Genomic DNA, 6000 nt, shown 5'->3' with positions numbered 1-6000 from the left:
GTATCACAATAAATTGCATAATCTTTTTCATGCAGTAAGATCTATATGGTGCGCTATAACGATGGGAACTATTATTTCTACTTTAATTATGAGCATTTCGTTTATTCCAAAAATAACGCTGAACTTTGTCGGAATCTAAATACTTTATAAAGATTCTTTGCATTCTAAAGAGGGTTTTCAATCCAGATGTTTACAACCAAACGGCACTCAACAAAAGGGATTAAAGTTAGTGTTGGCATTTATACTTAGCACAAATAGATGACTGACGAAAATGCATTCGTCAGCTAGTTGACAGATTTTCACATCAATTAACCCAGCGCTGGTTAGTGTGATAACTGAACTTCAGTTGATAAATCCTTAAAGGTTTCTTCCATCCCCACTCTGGTACTGGGATAGGAAAAAGAATTTATTGACTGCTACCTCAGGTTTGAAACTTTAGCTTCGGAAAATACACGCGAAATTAAGGTTTGGATTCCACTGACAATACGAGGCTTTAATCTTCATTTCTCTGCATCCTTAGTTCCGGAAACTGCATGAAAAAGGGAAAAAGATTATGCAATTTATTGTGATACGCATGTATATAAACATATAAATACATTATTGGTTTTTCTAATTGGTATAAATAACTTTTTTTATCCTTTTTTGGGTCCTTATCTTTTGGTTATTTTTTGTATTCATAACAATAACGATGGCATTTTTGAATGACGTCATACTGACTGCTGTGAAGGAGATTTCTAGTTTCGTAAGCAAGCTTAGTGGGAAATTTGGTGATAAAATGAAAAAAAAGTGGCAAGGTGGGGTCCCATAGACCCACCCAAATAATGTAGTGTATTATAGAAATCCATATCTTTTTAATCAATATTACGTATTGTTTAAGATTCTTCCTCACAGTTTTGTTCTGTATCAGACTCATGGTTACTGACTAATTCTAAATCAATTTCGCTATCATCATCTCCGCTAGATGGCTCCTCGTCTGTCAAAGCGTCATCTATAAGTTGATGTAACCTCTGTTCTTCCTGCTCGTAATTCATCTGGTAAAAAAGATATTATTCTCAAAATACCCTCTATATATTTACGTAAACGTATTTGCAATTTATAGCTGGTATGTAAAAATATAGAAGACACATCAGTAACGATATTTTAGTACAATATACATGGCGACAACTTACATTTCGGAAGTAAATATAGTCACACTTTTGGTAAGGTGGGGTTTGGTGAACCCCAACTCACTTTACACCTCTGCACACTGAACATGCTTGCGCGCAACAGCCTGTCGTCTATCGCGGCGAGTAGCGGATTACGGGAGGGGAAGCTATATTGAGGCATGAGTCACTGCCCACACTTTGTTAAAAAGTTATAGTCAACTAGGGGGATCCGCCCCCGCCCCCCGACGCCTACGCTCCGCCCCCGAGTTCCGGACTGGTAGGCCGGTTCTCCTTTGATAACTCGAATTTTGAAGACTCGACACTCAGGGTAGCCGGTGAGTTTCAAAACGTTTCAAATAACTTGACAAAAAAACGTGACATAAAAACGTTACATAAAAAGGCTTATCATTTTATATTATAAAATGGATTTAAAATCTTTGGGGTCTGTGACACCCCACCTTACTTAACGCCGAGTTAATGTTGCCAAAATTTCTTTGGATCGATTCCGATATCAACCAAAAATGACGGATTTATTTATGGTAAAACTGTCATACATTTTATTTCTGTAGAGCAGTGTTTCTCAACCTTGTTTCATGTGTGCCCCATTTTTTAATATTAGTTTTTGTGGCGGCCCCCACCTTCACCCCTTGCAATTCTTGTATTGAGACACTCACAAAATCCATAAAAGTTAGCAAAACAAAAAAACTAGGAATTAATTAAAATTTGTAAATATTCATACAAATTTAAATACGTCAAAATCTTTCGAAAACTGTATAGATTTGGCATCACTGCACAGACCGTTGAATCGTATCGGCCTTTCAGAAACATTAGCGATTTCATCACAGGAAGTCTCGAATGTTCTGAAAGTTTTCTGTGAGTATAAATAAGGCTTAAAATGACAAAAAGGCAGTAGCAGTGACCAACAGTGAGAAGTCGATGGCGAGCGTTATTTTACTCCTATCGCAACGACTGTGATATAAAAACATATAAAAACAATATTTTCTAGTGTAGAAAATGGATAAATTTTTAATTGGACATAAGCGGGCATCTGAACGACTGTGGAGCGTGGACGTCAACAAATTCAGTTTCACCCCGAAAGTAAAATCAAGAATGTAGCAGAATATTTAGATTTTGGTTTTACAAAGACTGAAGAAAATGATGAAGAAAGACCACTGTGTGTTGTTTGTTCGAAAATTTTGGAGACATAGCATGAAACCGAATAAACTTAAAATACATTTGGAAACACTTCATAAGGAGTATGTTAACAAACCTCAAGCGGTCTTTGCTGCCAAACTGAAATGTTTTGAAAAGCAAAAATCTAGCATTAAAAAAAGTTTGTCTGCAAATGAAAAACCTTTATTAGCTTCTTACAAAGTTGCATATAAAATATGCTAGGTGAAAAAAGCCCCATTCTATCGGAAGACATAATTCTGCGCTGCGATTCATATTGTGGAAACTATTCTTGGAGAAAGTTTTACTAAATAACTACAGTGCATACCTCTATCAAATGATACTGTTGCTCGGAGAATTGGTGATTTATGTGAAGATGTGCAGCAACAACTTTCGTCGAAGCTTTGTGATCAATTATTCTCAATTCAGCTTGACGAGACAACAGATAGCAACAAGGATTGTCATTTAATTGCTAAGTTCGATTTTGCGATGGATTATCAACAGTTAAAGAGTTGTTTTATAAACCAATAGAAACAAGAACCATAGAACCTGAATTGTTCAAAATATTAAATGATTTTATATGCAAGGCAAACATACATTGGAAAAATTGTGTTGGAATTTGCACTGATGGTGCTCGAGTTATGTCTGGAAGGTTCAAAAGTTTACAAGCCCTTGTGAGGGAAAAATCCCCACAACGTATTTGGACACATTGCATGATTAATAGAGAAGCTCTTGATGCAAAGAAAATTAGTCCTGGTCTAAACATTGTGTTAACAACAGCTATAACCGTGGTGAATTATATAAAAACGAGACCCTTAAAATCAAGACTATTTTCTGAACTTTGCAAAGACATGGCTGGAGCGGAACATTTAATAAATGCTTTTGTTTCAATAAAGTAGTTTTTCCTTTAATTTCCACTTTCTTCGCGCGCCCCTACAAAAGGGGGCGGCCCAACAGGGTGAGAATCACTGCCTTAAATTGTTCTTTATCTACAGTGTTCATATTAGTGTTTCTCTCCCCAAGTCTTAATAACTGTCGTATCTATAAGACGTTCGTATAGCGCCACATCACCAAATCTTGCTTACGTCTGGTCTTGGATAGCGGCGCGCACCACACGAGTTAAATGCAGAACAGCGAAATCACCAACATTTTAATATTTCTGGAGGAACGCATCAAGAAACGAAAGAATTTTTTCCCAGATTCTAAACACAGATATCTGGTTTTAGATAATTCTGAGAATACTCCAGCACGTACAGGCTGCCAAGTAACCAACATAAAATTAGTTTTGGTATAGAAATTGTGGAAAATCTGGGGTGAATTGCACTTCTGAATTTTTATGACAATTCCATCCATAAATGGTCAGGAAATATATAATATATTCCATGACTAAAGGTTAAGGTAGGCAAAAGATATGCTGCAAGTCCTAAATTTTAATTACCATATACTGGAGTGCAGTTTCTTGCCTTTAGTAACCAAGATGCAGGGAGCAACCAATAGAACGATTAATATATTTTTAAGCAAGCAGATCCAAACAAAGAATTGTGTTATATGCTACTTTAACAGGACAGAGATATAATACAAATTCCTTCTTCCGACACTGAATTGAAGAGTATTTTAATTCTTTTTAACTAGGTATTTTAATTATCTGTGGCTTTCAATCCTCTTAATTCTAAAGCATAAGAGATTAATTCTTATGTAAAGCTATAAGGTCTCACCTAAAAAACTCTCCAGAATCTCCGTGGCAGTACAGAAAGGATTTCGGAATTAAAAGATTAGCGATTTAAAAAATATGAAACTTTGTGTGTGGGGGTGGGGGAGTGCATTTAGATTGGAATGCATAAGCCTTAAAGAAATCCACGATCGTTACAGTAAATGGAAAACCGCGAGCAGGTCTGGGCTTACTCGAATTACATCGTTCAACCAGGATAATCATGGAATTGCAACGGATAAATTTATAAGAAGCTTAAACCATACCGAAGTTTTAAAACTAAGTTCATTCTTTTAAAGTACTTTCAATGGATTCTGGCCAAGTTATAATTCTTTTACGGATTACCTTTGCTGTAAAGGCGATTTCTAAATTCTCATTCTGAACAGAGGGATTTATTTGCTGAATTTTCGAGACAAGCAGTCCCGGCCTGGATGATTTCTTGAGATCAGTAAGATAAGTTCATTTATGTAGAAAACGAAGCCCATTTCATATTTCCATTAAGTTCAACGTTACAATTTCTTTCATCAGCGCCCTCTCTTGGTTATACTGGTAACAACAAAGCAGTATTCCAAACATGCAGAAGTAGAACGATGATTGAGCGTTTAAGGTTTCCGTTTTATCACCGATAGACTGAATTGGAATTCAATTAAGACATCAATGTTTCTGATTCTATAGGTAGTATCTAAAATGACATAAAAATGTCCATTTTCAGCGACGAGATGCAACATCAGCGTTAAATACACAACTACTGTTAGTAAATTGAAATGCTAATGAAGGGAAAACATTCAATGAGTGTGAAGTTAGAAGTGACTACGCAATAAGTCTGCGACTCAAAAGCTGTAGTAGCTAAAATAGATGGCAAATACCAACAAGTAAATCGTTATCTTCATCTTACATCAATACAGGCAAACTAGTCAAACGTTCCCAACGCCACCTGCGTTAAGTTGAAAATCTCGCACAACACTGACACTTTCATCACGTGATTTCCCTGCACCAAATGAACCGTGTATATTATTGGATAGTTTTCTACAAAACTGAAGGATATATTCGTTCATTTTCTTTGTAGTTTTATATAACGCTGTAGAAAACTGACACGCCTTTCCACGAATGAAACGCGATAGCAAGTCACGTGGAAATTACTAGTTAAATCAGCATTAGAAAGCGGTCAGCCGATTAACAATGTGTTTCCTCTCTTACCAAATTATTTGCGCATTTATTTGTAAATTAAAGCAACAAACAACACTATCCTACAAAAAATTATGGTGTCGTCGCTTGAAAAAAAAAAATAAATTCAAAAATCCTCCATTCGGAGCATTCATGTACGTATTTAATAATTTCATAAAAATATCCTCCATCTACTTAGATATCTTTACATCTTTTTTGCATCAAACTGACAAAAATATAAGTTAAAATCCGTTATAAACATGACAATCAAATGTTTTGCTCCAAATAGTCTGTTTTCATGTACGTGGTTTGGAAAACAACATTTGGTAGCGACAGATCTGCCTCATAATTCTAATACAAAAACGATGATAAAGAACAAACCACTGATATTGTGAAATAGCATTAAAATATTGTGGCCGCTGAGAATATAATCACATCGTGACGAAATGTCTCTTCCTTCTTTTTCATTGTCTGTTTCCTTAGATAAAAGAATACTCCAAACCAAACTCAGCCGTCATGTGGAAGCGATCGCCAAATGCTCAAAAGGTAATACATAACCCACTTGACTTATTTATACATTCGCTATCAGATGATTTTCTAGGGGGTGCAACATATAGCCAAAATATATTTTTAAAATCAGCTAGAAAAAAATTACATTTAAATTTTTTTTTGGCTTACAGAGTTAAGAAATGCATTAGGCTAATGATGAGCGGCATAATGTAATTATTAGCCCTTTCCGTTTTTTAATTTTTATTTAAATATTTATATTTATTAATATTTTCTGATGTTCACGAGCAGAAACCTCTCTCATGT

General features: G+C 35.4%; 1 long non-coding RNA gene across 1 annotated transcript in view; it reads right to left on the bottom strand.

The window, feature by feature from the left end:
• Positions 1 to 246: 246 nt before the first annotated feature.
• Positions 247 to 6000, bottom strand: part of LOC150098202 (uncharacterized) — a 51004-nt gene continuing 45250 nt past the window's right edge. The window contains exon 3 of the long non-coding RNA XR_016549597.1: positions 247 to 529. This is a non-coding gene — a long non-coding RNA (uncharacterized LOC150098202). The remainder of the gene's footprint in view (positions 530 to 6000) is intronic.

Source organism: Typopeltis vanoorti, chromosome 16 (genome assembly GCF_054136105.1).
Source record: "Typopeltis vanoorti isolate ZY-2024b chromosome 16, IOZ_Tvanoo_1.0, whole genome shotgun sequence".
NCBI lineage: Eukaryota > Metazoa > Arthropoda > Arachnida > Uropygi > Thelyphonidae > Typopeltis > Typopeltis vanoorti.
This window is presented reverse-complemented; position numbering and strand designations above follow the sequence as displayed.